Source organism: Manis pentadactyla, chromosome 6, assembly GCF_030020395.1.
Source record: "Manis pentadactyla isolate mManPen7 chromosome 6, mManPen7.hap1, whole genome shotgun sequence".
NCBI classification, from domain to species: domain Eukaryota; kingdom Metazoa; phylum Chordata; class Mammalia; order Pholidota; family Manidae; genus Manis; species Manis pentadactyla.
The window spans coordinates 114,470,304-114,486,970 of NC_080024.1; the positions used below are offsets into that span (position 1 = coordinate 114,470,304).

Below are 16,667 nucleotides of genomic sequence, written 5' to 3' on the forward strand. Positions count from 1 at the left end.
GGGCGGGGAGCGCGGCGAGCAGCCCGCGTCTGCGGTTTCCTCCCCACGCCCGAGCCTCCTGCGCACCGCGACCAGCCGCCAGCCCCGGCCTCGTCCCCACGCCGCGGCGCGCGGGCCCCCGCCCAGCCCAGGTAACTTTTCTGCCTGCCCGAGCGGGGTCCCCAGGGGGGGTCTCCGATTGCTAGGTGAGGGGAAGAGCCGGAGGCCGGGGGCGAGGCGCGCCGGGCTGCCTGCTGACGCGTGGCTCCGGGGCCGCACGGCCGCCCGATTCGCGGGAGCCCCGCGCCCGGCCGGGCCCGGCCCCAGTCCGCCCGCTGGGAACCTCGCCTGGCCGATACGCCGCGTCCGCGCCCGGGGACCCGCTCTCCTCCCGCCGCGCTGCAGCCTCCGGCCGGCGCGCGGAGCCTGAGCACCGGCCTCGGGCCTGGGGGGTCTCGGAGCTCTCGCCGGGAGGGGCGACAAGGTCTCCGCGTCCCTTCTCCGTCAGTTTGCTGAACAGCTCCCCCCCACCCCCGCCGGCTCGGGGCGCCATGTTTTAAGTTACCCATTGGGGTCGGGGAGCGTGGAGGAGCGGGAACCGGGGGCGACACTGCGGCGCCGCCCGGGGCGGGTGGCCTGCCGGCCGGCGGGTAAAAACCCTACTCCCAGCGCGCGGCGGCGGCTCGTCCCGGGCGGCGGGCGCGGGGCCGGAAGGTGCGCTGGGCACGAAGCATCACCGCTCGGCGGCGTACCGGCCGCTTTTATGTAACTTGTCTCCCTCCTCGAACTGGGGCAGCGTGCCCCAGACGGCCGCGGGGCAGGCGGGGGGAGTGTCCCCCAGGTTGCCCTCGCCCGGCACCTGGGGGCTGGCCTCGCCTCCGCCCCGGCGCCCCTGCGCGGCAGCGCGAGCGCGGGCTGGCCGGGGACGTGGCCGCGAGCCGGGAGCGGCGCCACTCACCTGGCGCCGCGCGGCCCCGCGGCCTCGGGAGAGGTCTGCGGGGCGGCTCTGCGGCGGCCGGGGGCGGGGAGGCCGGGCCTCGGACTGCCGGAGTGGTGGGCTCGGCCGGCGGCGTGCGGCTGCTGCCCGCCTCCGGCCGCGGGGCTCGCTTCCTCGGCGTCCCGCTCCGGTAGCCCTCCTGCCCCTCCCCCGTCCCCTCTCCCCTCCGCCCCCAGCCAAGTTCACGGCTTCTGCAATGCGGTGGGTGTGGTTATCTAGTAAATTGTAACTGTGGTCCTTTGCGGGCGAGAGCAGTTTTTCCTTCTCGGTTTTTACATTTACAGATGCAAAGTTTTCGGGTTTTTCTCCTCCCGTTGCAGCCTAGGGTTAAACTTGGGAAGAATGGTTGATAAAGAAAACATGTGGTATGAAATGAAATACGTGTGGAGGCTGGGCTGGGAAGTCCTGAGAGGGCCGGGCAGTCCTGCTGATGCGGTGCTCCCATTAACGTGTTTGAGTTGGTGTTTCAGCTTTTTTACGTTAGTCTTGGGGAACTGCTTGTGCAGATGCCGTGGCGGTCGTTTTTGGGGACCCATTTGAGGTTGAGGCGGCCAGGTGTGTTGGAGTTTCCCTTGGTTTTCCCTGGAATTCCTTGGCAGAAGAGCCATCACCCAAGGCTGAAAATGTTCTTGTTGAATTTTACACTAATTTTTAGTCTCAAGGAAGTGAAACTGATAAACCTCTACGTTTATCTGGGAACCCTGGACTTAGCACCAATTAGAGCAAATTAAGCAGAAAAGCCCTACTGAGTAAGGGAGCAAGTGCATCGGGCTAGAGTGAACTTCAGGGAATGAGGGGTGACATATATCTTGGCTCAGACAAGGCTTTTTAAAAAATGCATGTTTGTTTTGTCAGACTTTTAAAACTTTAGATGGAGTAACAAAGTGATTGTGAGAGGAAATAAGTGCTAAGTTGAGAAGCATAACTTTGTTAATTTCTGAAATTTGTTAATTTCAGAAGGCATCGATGAAAATAAAATAGCTGAATACTAAATAGTGTCATGTTTACTTCATGATTTTCTGATGGTTTAGAAAAGCAAAATACCAGATGCACAAGTTACTGCATAGTTTATCTACTAATGCACTAAAGGCAAATAGTTTTTTGTAAAACAGAACATGTTTTGTAAATGACCAGTAACAAAAAGAGGAGTGAGAGTGGGCCTTATTTAATTTGTGGACCCCTCTTAGGTAAAGGATTGAGGTGATAGAGGTCAAAGGTCAGTGTCTCTGAAATTTTTACATTTAATTTTAAAGTCATTTCTTATGCATGAGTGTGATTTAAGTCAAAAGCAGTTTTTGTCAATTCTTGTTCAGTGCTTAGACTTTGGCCAACTAAATTATGTTGAAATAGATCAGGGATTTTTTTTTTAAACCTGATTAGATGCTATTTTATGTATACACTGGTTTTAAAAAATTGTCAAATGCATTAAGGGGCCACGGTAGAAGAGGGGCAACCCTTCATGTACTGAGACATGTGATAGTATCATTATTTTGTGAATCCTGTCTGGATTTACCATATGTTGGGTTAAGGATGGCAGGGATTTTTAGTCTGAGATATTTTCTTCGATGTTGTAAAAATACATGTTCATCTTTTAGTTAGTGCTTTAAAAAAAGTCTTAAAACTTACAAAATATAATTCATTAACTCTCCAGTAAAATAGAACCCCAAGAGTACACTGAAAAATACATCTTTTTGTGAGAATTTGACCATGATGAAGAGAAGAGATTTCTTAGGTGCACTGCTGTGCACTGGTCATCTTCAGTTCCCACAGTCTCTTCCAAGTGTCCAACCAGTTTTCCTATGAATGCCCGTGTTATTATGGAATATAGATTTACTATTGAAAACCATGAATTAGATTTATCTTTAGCACCATTTCAATTAGAGAGATCTTTAGTGGTGCAATTACTGCATCTATTCCTTTCAAAAGGCTAGTTAGCTGCTAATTTGTTGGGAATTCATCAGACACTCCTGGAGGGTTCTCTTGTCATTTGATTTGCCTTGGCTGCCAAGAACTGTGTGCTCAGAAGCAGGGACCGAAGCAGTGAAGTCAGTGCCCTGCCTGGTGTTGTGACATCACTATGGCTCAAAGGAAATAAGGGTGGGGCAGGCAAAACCAGACGGTCTGAAGATTTTGCTGGCTTCAACTGACTGGTAAATGAATGAGACTCTTCTTTCTTACGTTGAACTGCACCATAAGGTATGGTCTGGAGATTAGAAGGTAGATGTGAATGCAAGACTGTATGGGAAAGTGTGTTTCATAGGTCAAAGAAGAAAAAATTGTTTTTTTATGAAATAGTAGAAATCTTTGGTTATTCCTTTAATTGAGGAAAATACTGAAATCTTTAAAAAGGGCCATTTAAAAAATTATCTAAAGAACAAGAATATATATTTTTATTTATACATAGTCAATATATTTATTACTGTTCTGTGTACGAAAATAACACTTGCTAAATTCTTGGTTTAGCTTATTAGTGTTGTCTTTTAAAAGGATGTGGTGTCTATAAAGACAGTTTATTTTCTAAGTAGGCTGTGTTCTTTCTGATTTATTTTTAAGTGATGTGGTTACAGCTGGAAATTGGAAAAAATGGAAAAAGGTAGGGATTTCACAAGCATAGAAGGTATCTGCAGTGAATTGGGGTGATTGGTTTCCATGTAAGTTTTTGTTTTATCTGCAAACTCTTTGATAATTGAGCATTTTAATCCTAACTTAGAATGATAATTACAGATGTGTTTCATTACATCTAAATTACTATTGAATACATTATAAAGGAAGTCTAAAATTTTGAAACTGTAAAGTACATTTCATGTTTTGATTTCTGAATTTAATGTGATGTGAGCATAAAGAAATGAAGAACTACAAAACAGCTGCACAAGTTCATCATCTTATCTATACCTCCTTGGTAAGATGACTGTCATTTTTTGTGAGTGCATTAGGTATATTCACTCACAAAAGAGCACCAGGGAGCTCTGGACAGTTCTTACATCACTGTGTGGCTATTGCAGAACACATTTCCAAAGCAAGGGGAAGAAAAATAATAGGAAGAATGACACAAGTGCAGAAGTTGAAATTACGGGAACTGCAGATCACTTGGTTGAAATGTCTTTGGTACTGCATTTTTAGACCTTGTGATGATTGGTTAAATTGCACACTTTAGAATCGTAAGCTTCTATTAGCACCAAGCCCGTGATTCTTTTGTAATTTGCAGTACAGAGAAAAGGCTGACAACTTAATTTTTAGATTGCTGGCATTTTGGTACATTGTTCTTATGTTCCTTCCTTACAAACCTAAAACAAAAAAGGGAAAAAAAAGCAGAAAGGTTTATATCAGACCTAGAAAACAAATGCAACATTTAACTTGCCTCTGTGTGTTTATTTTTCTCTCCAGTTGCACTGAGTGCATGCTTGATGTTAGTAGATACTTCTCTGGGAATTTCATCCCTAAAGCAGTGCAGGTCTAAACACTTAAAGCATTGAGTCAATATTTATGCGATTGAATAAAAACTGAGGCCACTTATGCCTTATGTTTCACTACAAAAAAAATATTTGAAAAGGCTTAAAAAACATCGCTGGTTTATTTAAAAGTGAGAACTACTGGATTCCTGGAAGCAGTCATTATTTTTAATGGCATGATCCTCTTCATAGCAAGCTTGCTACTCAGTCCATAGCTCAAATTTGTAGGTTCTGGAGATTTTCCCATAGCAGAGAAGAGAGAATACTGTAGGTACCAAGAGAAAAAAGAATGGCTTCTTTAAGGGAAGATCTGCAGGCAGCTCACTTCCTTTCCTGCCAGCTCTAATTGATGTCCTGGAGGACACCAGTAGAGAGAGAATACTCAGAAGAGGAAGAGAGGGGTCAGATTGGAGTGTGACAAGCTGAAAATGGATTTGGGTGGGCTGATGGCATTGATCCTGATGTTGAACAAAAAGGAGAAAAACTGTTTTCTGTTGTAGATCCTTCTTCTTTGGTCATTTTCATACAGTGTATACATTCTCAAACAGTGAGTTTCTGCATATTTCTTTCAGGCCCCAAATTCCAGCATTTCTAAAACCAAACTTATATTTTCACATTTTAACACGTCTGAAATTGGGGTATGTCTTAACAATTGCTGTCAGCCCTGTGGCAAAGAAAAAGACAAATAAACTCATTGGTTGGTAACATGCATCAAAAATTAGAGACTGGATGTCAGCTGACTGGAAGAAAATCTTGGAGATAGTAATGGCACTCGTGTGAAATGGTGCATCACCAGTGAAGATACACAGAAGATGGTATTGTGTGGAAAAGCATAGGCAATAATTGAGTCAGCATATAATTCAAAAGGTTTGGATTCTGAGTGAAGAATTTTTAGAAATACCCTGGTCAATTTGTTTTTAATTATATTTCTGTGTGCATAGAATGCCTTAAGAAGCCTTAAAGAGTTCTTTAATTAGAAAATAAAAATTCCAATAAATGTGTCGTAGCTTAATGGCAGAATGCTACATGACATGTTATCTTTTACAATTAATGCTATCATGGATTTTATGAAATATGATTTATCATTTGGCTATGCATGTTTTTTTAAAAATGCTTTAATGTTCAGTGCTTATTTACATGACTTATGCTATCTATGTGTTAGTAATTATGTTTCTTATGTGCCTTCCTTTAAAAAAGGAAAAAATTGATTAAGTGGTCTTCATTTTCCATTTTGGTCCTTTAGAGATTAGTTATTGAGAAGACATTCCAGATAGGACATTCCAGAAGCCAACAGGCCTAAATGTCGCTGGAATATAACCTTTCATTGGGGAGTAGTAGGAGATGGATCTAAGGTGGGAGTGTGGGGCCTGATTATGGAAAGTTTTTGTATATGAGACTAAGGGATATTTTGGACTCTGCTGAGTAGTAGGGAGCCACTGAAGGTAGTTGAGCAAGGAAGAAAAGGTTATATCTAGTCATAAATATAAGTTGATTGGAAGAATAGAAGTCTGGAGACAGATGGTCTTTTGTTAATAGACTAACCCAACACATTTCAAAAATTGCAATTATTTTTCTTCTCTGTGTTTGGTATTTTGGCAACTCACCCCATTTTTTATCATTTAGTTGGAGATTAAGTATTTCTTTTGGGCTCTTTGGAGTGAAAAATTAGATTTATGGAAGATGGGGAGATTTTCTTGCTTTTTATTTATCCTTCCAATTAAAACATCTTTATTATTTCAGATATTAAAAATTATGCATGATAACTGTAAAATGCACTCTCAAAGTAACTGAGAAACAAAAAAGAAATCTCATCATTTAGCAATAGCTACTATTAATATTTTTGGCAAAGATCCTTCTAAGCCACCAATCTGAATCCATAGTGGGTCTTGGAATCAGACAGACCTGGGTCGGACTCCCGGTCTCACTGTTCTTATTTAATTGCTGTGTGACATGGTAAGTCTGTCCTTGAGTCTGGGTGCTAATTTATATAATGGTTATGTTTACATCTCAGGGATATGAGGATTGAATGATACAACATTCAAAGCACTGAACATAGTGTCAGATATATCAACAGGTGCCTAGTAAATAACACTAGCTTTATTTTTCCTATGTATAGATTCATAGATAGCTACATACTATTTTACATGAATAGTCTTCCAGCTTAAATATTAATATGTAGTCATTTCTTTTTTCTGTAAAAATATGTTTTGGGAAGCTTTTTCATGCATAGAAATCTATATCTACGGGAAATAAATATTTTCTTTGGGTTCTGTACATACTGGTAAAGGATCATTACCTTAATGATGCTGATTATTTGAAGCCCTGTGTCATCCAGCTCCTCCTGCTCCTCCTACTGGCTGCCTACACTTTTCATCCTTGTCTGATAGCACACAAATCAGAGGGCTTTGGTGCAACACAACATTAAGCAAAATTGAAACCTCTAATGGTAATTTTATCTAATGATAAGATATCTAATCATAACAAAAACAACCAACCTTTAGCTATGTATTTCCTGATTTCCTTATTCAAACCTTAATGCAGAGTCTCTTCACAGAGAGCTGACCTCCCCCAACTCAGTCTAATCTTGAGGCCCCAGGTGTTCTTGTGATGTCCTGTTCCTCCCCTGACTCTCCCATCTTTCCACATGTGTCCTGGCATGCCCCAAGGGGCAGCAGACCTCACAGCCTATAACTGAACTAGACTTTTGAGTTTAGAGTCAAGACACTTCGGAGTCTGGGATACTTAGAGGTTGTGGGGTATCAGGCTCCCAAAGATAGAAATAAAATAAGCTCCCCGTGGTGTTATTCTGAGTTCTGAACCTACCCTTTGTCTTTAGCAGTAGAAGGTTAATAAATATCAGACTCAGTTCATGGATTTCATGCAGATTCTCCAGGGATGTGAACTACTCTTTATGTTATTGACAAGCATATGATTTGGACTGATCTTATTTTCAAGTAACTGATCTTATTTGAAATCCAGTCTTGTTTTCCCTACATTCACGTAGTTGAGAAATACAGCTTTATGATCCTGAGATGGTGCTAACCGGAGGGCATACTTGGACTTTGCTGGGTCATGCCATTATGGAGTCTGTGAGCATGAAGAGCTTAGGAGTTGCTTGCTTCTACCTAATTTGTATCTAGAGTTACTAACATCACAGAGAAATAAGGGTGCTTGGTAATTTCATTTACAGAGAATTCTTTATTTTTGTCCATACCATTCCTTGGTGCTATTAGGTGGTAGCTTTTATTAACTTTAAGAATACTCTTAGTGGACTAAGTATAGGGATGGAAAGATACAAGTTGGCTAATTTGTCTGCTCAAGACATTTGGAAAGTTTTTCCCCTTAATTCTTGAAATCTAGATAGCAGTAACTCATGGGGAGGAACTGTGTTGTAGAATAAAGAAAACAAAGTGAGTTAGAGAAGATATAGATTGAAACATCTGCTAACCTTCAGCTGGGTATCAGTGCAGGTTACTTGATTCTCTGGGCACAGTCCCCCAGCTGTGAAATGGTGATGATGGTGCCAACCTCAGGGTTGAAATGAGACCTATATATTCAGAGACATCTAGAGTGGTAGGTCATGGGAGTAGGCACATAATAATGTTTCCTCGTCTCAGCTGGTAATGTTCTGCCTACTTTGCTTGTTCTTAGGGGAAAACATTAGGAATTATGAGTCTCCAGAGTCCTCAAGGGGAGTATGTAATTTTATGATATTCCACCACGAACTCCATAATACAAAAGATGACCCTCAAGGAGAATACAGAATTTTGTCAAGTTTGAAACTCCTATTCACAATCATAGAGATTTACAAAGACTTAGCCGCAATGGTTTTATATTTTCAAATTTTCATATGCAACAGGATTACCCTGGGAAATTTGTGAAAAAGTGATTTCTGGGGACCCATCCATAGTTCTCATTGAATAGCTGTGGATCTGGGTCCAGGCATCTGTATATTCAAGAAATAATTCAGTGGATTCTGATACAGTGGTCCCTAGACCACATTTTGAGATAGCTGTCTTAAGGAATCTTATCTCAGTGACCTTCCAGTTTACTGGCTGTTGTCTGGTAAACGTTTAGTTTGGAAAGATAATACATTAAATAAATAGTACTAGCATCTGGAGAAGGCTTTGCATAAAGCAAAGAGCCATGCCTGGGTTTCACTTGGCCTGGTCCATCACTGATCACTCTTGTGACCCTAGGAAATTATGTAAAATTTAAAAGGTTAAAGAAGTAGGATTAAGGGTTAGTTTTTTTGTTAAATAGGGATGATAGTAATTATGTAGAATAATGGTCACAAGCATTAAATGAGTAAGTGAAAATATGTGGCTCTTAGCATGTCTTCAGTTGGGGTCAGTTTTCTTATGATTGATAATAGAAAATAATTGAAGTATAATAATTGAAGAAGAGATGCTTCTATGAGTAAATGTGATTCTGCTGATCAAAATCATAAGCTGTCTGGGTTTTACACTTATTTTCATAATATTATGAAGTTCTTAACATGTATGTGAAAAAGTGATTAGCTTTGTTTTCTTTACACGTTACCATTTCAGTCATATAAATGTACATGGTCAGATTGCATTCTGATGTACGTCAACATTTTTTCCTATACTCATGCCCAAGAAGGGCACACATCTCACATAAGCCACATATCAGTGCAACAAAACAAAAGTCACTTGTATTTCATATTTACATCGCATGAATTTCTGAGGATTCAAAGATGAATTCTAGAAGACACTTCCAGTCTTTGGGACTCCAGTTACATTACAGCCTTAGGGGTCATAAGAAGCTTTCCTGACAGCATGGCCCTGTCCTGGAAAAGAGCCGGCACACTAGATGAGTTACTTTGCCATCTCAGATGCTGACTTTTCTCCCTGCCGTTGCAACTTCTGCAAGTATCATCAAACATGTATCCTGGACTCACCACTAAGAGGGCTTTAACATTAAGACAGTATATGTAAATGGTAAAAGAGGGACTATACAAATATTAGTAAATTAATTTTTTTTTTCTACTCAAGTTTTAGCAAAATGTTCCTCTGAAACATTTTTTGGTTTTATCAGTTTGCCCTCATACCTGTTATTTCTACATGGTTTTATTTAAGAGTTGGATTTCAGCTTGGTGATCTTGCCTGTGGCTCCTCCTGCCTGGAGTTGTGAGCTATCTATTTCTTCATATTAGGGTACTGGAGAGCCTGTGTTGATGGTCAGATCAAGGACAGCATGTACCCCCCAGCCCTGACTGATTTCCACCCTCCCCATCTCAGTGAATGTTTTACTGTCCCCTAAGATGATTCCAGGTCTTCTCCACTCAAGGCAGCTTCTGTCTGAATATCTCCTTCTCCAAATGATTCTAGTTCAGGTGTCTCGCAGCCTAAAGAAACAAGTGAAACAAAACAAACCAATCAATGCCGTCTTTTGACTCAGCTTCCTCCTCAAGCACATTGCCTGTGTTTCTTCTCAGCTGCTTGGCCATGAGCCACACACACCTCTTTGAAATTATGATTTGTCCAGGCAGCACACTCATTTGGCAATAGTGTTAGTTAATTCTCAAAGACTCATTAATATACACCAAAATGCACATTTAAGCTGAAAAGACTGACGACATGTGCCAAAACATGACACTTTGAGCCTTTGTAAAGTTTTGTTTCTTTGTTCATTCCTTTTTCCATTTATTTGTTTATTTATTCTGCAAACACTTATGGAATGCTTCTTATGAACCTGCTACCTTGCTTGATCTAGGATTACAGTGATGAACAGGACAAACTGGTCTCTGTTCTCCTGGACCCTGTATTATAAGCAGGGCCTCAGACAATAAGCAAATAAATATGACTCCAGATAGTGATAGAGGCTCTGAAGTAGGTAGGGCCTGGTCACAGTGGCTATGGGTGTAGAGGGCCACTTTAGATACCATCACTTGGGGAAGTTTAACATTGTATAAAGTCCTTGCTTCTTATTTGCAACCCTTGTTTGCAAGTTTGCAAGTGTGACATCGATTCTTGATTTTAAGTGGTACTGGGCAGGGACCACATCTTTAATCATCTTTCTGTGTTTGAGCCCAGATCAATGCCTTACTGTTGTCCCATGTTAATTGCTGGATAAATAGATTTTACTCTTGCCACCCCACATGTTTGTACCTTATCTGTCATATTATTTTGATTTTGGATATACATTCTCTTCTTTCTCATTTCATTTCTTGTACTATCCCACTCAGATATGGACTTCCCATGAAACTAATGAAGCTTATATTTACATTTGAATTCATAATTTTATAATCTTAAAGAAGGTTCTACAAATTGTAAAGGCTTCAGTGCTTAGAAAAGCTGCCTCTGCTTCTCCCAATTAACATTAAACTGCCCCTTCTCTGATTCTGACTGCAGACTCTAATTAACTAGAACCCAGAACTCTATGTCCAAATTCATCTTTTGAAGTGTCCCGTGGGTGCACCAAGAAATGCATGCACAGGTGTGAATTTATTTGTAACTTGAATAAAAGAAGTCACTGAACCTCTCAGAGACATAAATTCATATGTAAATATGCAGAGCAACCCTTTTCTTCTTCATAGAATTACTGTAATGATCAGATGGTCTAATTGATGTGAGAGCACTTTTTGAGCTGTAAAGATGCATGTGATAATAACTGACAGTGTTTTTAGGGAGTTAAGACAGCAAGCATTAGGGGAAGGAACCTCTTTGCCTTCTTTCATGCTCTTCACCCATAGTTCAGTGCTTTCATTCATTCTCCTTTCAGTGGAGCATATTCTGAGTACTTACTAAGCTCCAGTATGGTACAGGTAGCAGCCATAGAATGATTAATAAAACAGCACTACCCGCTCTCATGGGGCTCAGAGATAAAATATTGCTTGCTTGGCACTGGCACCCAGCGTTGACAAGCGATGTGATGGGATTGTGCATTAAATGAGCACAAAGGAAGCTCCTTTGCCCAGACCTGGGGGTGTGTGGGCATGGGAGGGGAGGCCTAACCTCAGGCCTGACCCATGACCTAGAGTTGGCATGTGATGGGGAGGAGGGCCTGATAGGGTCTAGGGTAGGGTGTCAGGAAGGGTTTGAAGTGACTGGGCTGCAGGTTCAAAGGCCAAGGGAAAAGAGGGATCTTGGTGAGTTCAAGAAGGAAAGCAGTTGCATCTGACTGGAGCAAGACGGGATCCAAGGACTGTGGGGAGATGCCATGAGCCTGGAGGCAGCTGGACAGGGCTTGGGCCTGAGCTGTGAGCCTATGGGTGACTTGGAGCCAAGGAGAAGTTTGCCTTGTAGAATGATGCGGTCAAATGTGATCTTTAGAGAAGCTACTCTGACTATTGTAGTTATCTTGGGAATTTACTGAAGTGAAATTAATGTCAACTGTCATTAAAATTACTGATTTTGAGTCATTTTTTTTTTTTCAATGAATGAATGAATCAGTAAACTCCTGACTCTACAGCAGTCTAACCTTGTTACTTTGGGAAATATTTAACCTTTTAAGACTTCACTCGCTTTTTCTAAAAACTGTAAATCACACCTCACAATATATCAATCCTTATGGCAAGCCTGTGTGTAAGTCCTTTGCACATAGTTTGAACTCACTAACCAGGAGCAGTATCACTTCCAGGGGAGAATGAAGGGTGGTCCAAAGTAAAGGAGAGGTAGTAGAGATGAAAGGAAAGGAATCCTTTGAGCAACATTCGGGAGAAGAAATTTGGGGGCTTGGTGACATGTCAGGTTTGGGAGGTGAGGGAGAGGGGAATACCCGATTGGCTGTCCCCTGAGCTTGTGTCTGCCAGGGGAGGTTTGCGATAATGGTGGGATTGGTGACAGTGGTGCAGAGGTCAAGAGTTGGGCCTGAGGTTCCTGCAAGACATCCAAGAAGAGATGTCCAGGAGGCTTTGTGCCAGAGTCTGCAAGCCAGAGATGTCCATCTTCAAGATCGGTGCAGAATCATTAACATAGGACGGTCATTAAAACTGTGGGAGATGAGGTCCTAAAGACAAGGAGAGTGAAGGTACTCTGCAGAAGAGGAAGGTGGGAGGGGAAGGGGAGAGATGTCTGGGAAATATGTTTCAGGGAGGATTAGTGCCCTGGGCTGCTGGGCACCCAGGCCACACTGCACCTGAAACACCTGCATCTAGCTGAGAGGTGGGTGTTGGGAGCTCAGGGAGGAGCTCGGCAAGGGGGCTGGTTCCCCTGCGTGTACACGGGCTCTTCCGCTTCCCAGCTCCTCTTTCTCTCCTGGACCATGCATCCTGAGGATGGAACTCACAACCCCTGGTTCAGAGAGGCAAGTAGGAAGTGGGAGACCCGGTGTGCACAGAGGCACAGCTGGGATACCTGATTCTCATGGAACCACGGGAAGTACATCCGTCTTTATTGCACAGGAAGTGACTTATGAAATACATGTATTTTTAATCCATGGTGTTTCACTTTTCTTAAAGAAGTATACTGAGAAGCAAAGGTGACATTACTAAAAAAAATACCTACCTCCTATGTAGATAAGAGGTTATGCTTAAAAACATGACAGGCAGTTTAGTTTAAAGCACTAAACATAGATTTGCCATCTTTTCTTTTATGCATCCCTTTTCTGCCACAAAAGACTCTAATGTGTAGTTTCAGAGTGCTAGAAATGTGAAGACAGCTTTTTAATTCCCTTAACTTGCTGCCTTTCTCTTCATGATAACATAAATGATTCTACCAGTAGTAAACATTCTTGATCACTGCTGAGCAGAAATATTGGTACTCCCTTGTCCCTTACTCAAAGATAAATTTCAAGATAACCCACGATGGTTAACTAAGAAACCAGAGGGTGCTGAGGTAGGGTTGAAGATTTTTTTCTTAATGGTGCAAAATATTTCTGACAGATGAATGGTTGAATAATAGTATAATGAACCCCTGCATTTCCAACATCCAGCTTAAAAAGTAAAACATTACTCAAGTTGTGAAATCTTCCAGAGGTCTTCTTCACAATTGGACCTCCCTCCCTCCTTCTGAATTTGTGTTTATCATAATTATAAAATTTCTTTATTCCTTCCCACACTGCTATTTATAGCCTCACTAAATTATTTCTGGTATTGTTTTTAATGTTTAAAAAACTTTAGTGTGCTGTATACACCCTCCTGCAGCTTGCTTTTTCCTTCAGTGTTATTTGAGATTCATGTATATTGACATCTGTAGTATTCCCTGGAATATTTCTGATTAGTGATGACTGGATACTTTAACCTAGGTTCATGGCTTCCTTAACAGCCCTTGAACAGGATCATCCTTCCACCTGAGAGACATGGCCTGGAACATTCTCTGCCAGCATATTTACACAGCTTACTCCTTGCACATACTCCGTCCAACACTACCTATTCCCCTTAACTGCTTATGTTTGTTTCTTCACATTACTACATAGTTTACTTATTCATGTTTCTGGCACATGTCCCCCAAGCAGCATATCAGCTTTGTGAAGACAGCTCTTGTATTTGTTTTGTTCACTGCCATTGATCCCAGCTCTTAGAACAATGCTAGGCATGTAATAGTTGCTCAGTAAATATTTAAATGCAAGAGTTGTTAAAATATAATGGAAAACAATCTCACAGACTTATGAAGGAGAATTCTAGATGAATTTTTAACATTTCATTAATAGATATGGCTTTGTTAAAAGTGATTTAACTTTAATATTGTAAATATGACCTTTAAAAGGGAGATTCCCTGATGAGAAAATCTGCCTGTACAGCTTACAGGATCTTTTGGGAGGTAAAAGAATTGGTGTGTGTGCGGGATCAAGACCCTATTTCACTGAGCAGCGAGCTCAGCCATGCTTCCCAAAGTAACAGTTGTGTCCTAGTCTTTTTCAATTAACTTGGTCTTGGGATCCTTTATGCTCATTAGAGTATAGTAATTTCCCCCCTCCCAAAGAATTAACACTTCTACATTGTGAATGCCTCCCAGACGTACCATCTGGCCTGGCCCCTTCTTTCCCTTCTAATTTTAGCAGTCTAAGGTAAACAGATTTTTTTTTTAGCTAATGAATATTCCATTGTCTTATAATTTGGAAAATAATTTATACACCTCTCATTTTCACTCATTGTTTGCAGTGCGGGGAAAATCAAAGCATGGTTGGTTTTTAATTCTGAGTTCTTCAATTAAACACCAAGTAGATCAGAGTGAAGTTTTGATGAGGCATACATTCTAATTAAACAAAAATGAATGATAAATATTTCATTTGGACTACTGTAGGAAATTTTCCAAAGTATAAAGATAGATACTTGTGTTTTCCTATTGGCAAAATCACTTAAAACTTATCTCTGAGCAATTTCTTCTCCAAAAGGAAGTTTACATGACAGCCTTATTCCTACTTATAGGAAATTAAATTTTTCTCTAAATCTGAGTAACCTGTCTAGACTTCAGGTCGATAGAAATCTGGAATTTACCTAGCCCCAGGTTCTCAGTAAGTGTTGATAAAATCGAATAGTCTCTCTTCATTGTTAAATTTGTTTTCATTCATATTTCTTTCTTCTTGTTGCCAATAGTAACTTGGTCTAAGATGTGGCTCCAAGATGGATGTGTGAGTTGAACTGGTTGGAAAAGGGGAGTTGACTGAGTGGTAAAAGAGGATACCAATTTAGATATTCTTTAATAACTGGAAATGTGGGAGACTTGTACTCCCATAATCTTCCCTGTGAACTGCATCAATTGATGGCCCACACAAATAGGTTTGACCAAGACATACAGGTGCTCTGCCTCTTTGCATCCTCCTCTGTTTGGCTTCACTGATTGAAGAGGTCTGAAAATATCCATTACTCAATTTGAAGCTATTATTCTTCAGCATGTGCAGTCAGGATTCTGTCTGGGCCTGGATTAGCAAATTTGATGTTTTGAAGCTCCTTGCAAAGAGTCTCTAATGACATAGATAATTGTTTTTATGGCTTTTCAGTGAAATGGAATTGCCTGGCAGAGCAGTCTTGTTTCGTTGTATTCTTTCATCTGATACTGACAAGAGGATGGGTTTGAAAAACATTTCAGTAGAAATACCAGCATCATTACAATCCTCATAAGCATTCAGCGTGCATTGACTGTTTCTCCTATAGCAGGCATCTTCTTGGAAGAGGTGCTAAGGACACTGCAATGATTTTAATGCATCTTCCTGATACTGAGTGGTAAAGAAGATATCAACTTAGGTATTCTTTAATGATGGCAAACTTAGAAGGCCTGTGCCCTCTAAAATCATTCTCCTCACATCTTTAAGTTCTAAGATAATACGTAAATCTTCATTTCATATGTGTTGTATCATATACAAAATATCTATATGATAAGCATGCATATATATTATGGCTATAATATATATATATATTGTTTGTATGTGTTATCATCAGTGTGGAAATTTTAGATCAGATTTATTATATGCAATAACCTTTATTATTATACAATCTCCACATTTAATCCCATCTCAGTCATTTTTTTGCTGACAGTACAGTCATAGGCAAGTTCTTTAGTGTCTCTAAAGTATGGATATTAATATGAACCTCATCAGGTTTTTGTGAAGTTTATGTGCATGCAAAGTGCATTTTCAAAATGGGAATGGTAGTAAAGTCGACCTCATTGTGTTATTATAAGGGTTATTATAAATATTACTAATACTTCATAGAGTTGGTTTCAAAATGCCAGTCAGTCCGTGGAGCCGTGCTGGTCCACATGAAAGTTGTCCTAGGCTGTGGTACTGTTACCCTTGGATAAGCTCCTCACCGCTTTGATTGTCTGGGCCCTATGCTGACAATCAGACCAGGTGGGTCCTGGGCTCACCTTGGGAGCCACCAGGAGCAAATGTAAGACAGGCCGTGGCCGAGGGATCTTCTGCTGCTTGGCTGCTCTCACTTTTGCATATTAATAAGTGAAATGAAATGAAATGGGGCATATCCTTGTTAAAACCGGGTTTCTTACAATGAATGATTTAAAGTGAAGACTTGAAATAAGCTAGATAATTGATCTCACAGTATTAACCTTCATTGTGGCATCTTTCAGTCTGACCATTACCTCCTTCCCATTGCTCTGGAGAACTGCTCCCTCCTTTTGATGCCGGGGTTCTTGTTTGCAGAGCCAAAGAATGAGCTTCACAAACAGTCAAGGTAGGAGAGCAAGGTACAGGCTTTTATTTAGAGATAAAGTGAAAGGACTTAGCTCCCGGCTCATGCCAGGAGGGGACAAGAGAGCCCGTAGTGGTGCATTGTCTAGGGGGTTTTGTAGGCAGTTGAGGATTTCTCGAGAACATGAAAAAAC

At 41.3% G+C, this 16,667-nt stretch overlaps 1 protein-coding gene across 2 annotated transcripts in view; it reads left to right on the forward strand.

The window, feature by feature from the left end:
- EPB41L3 (erythrocyte membrane protein band 4.1 like 3) overlaps positions 1-16,667 on the forward strand; it is a 146,084-nt gene that overhangs the window by 64 nt on the left and 129,353 nt on the right. Inside the window, exon 1 of one of the 2 annotated variants that reach the window (XM_036905885.2) lies at positions 1-131. This exon is cut by the window's left edge and continues 64 nt beyond it. The gene's annotated coding sequence lies outside the window, so the exon portion shown is untranslated. Of the gene's footprint in view, positions 132-3,023; positions 3,173-16,667 lie in introns of those variants that run through there. The other variant, XM_036905886.2, reaches the window with a different exon arrangement.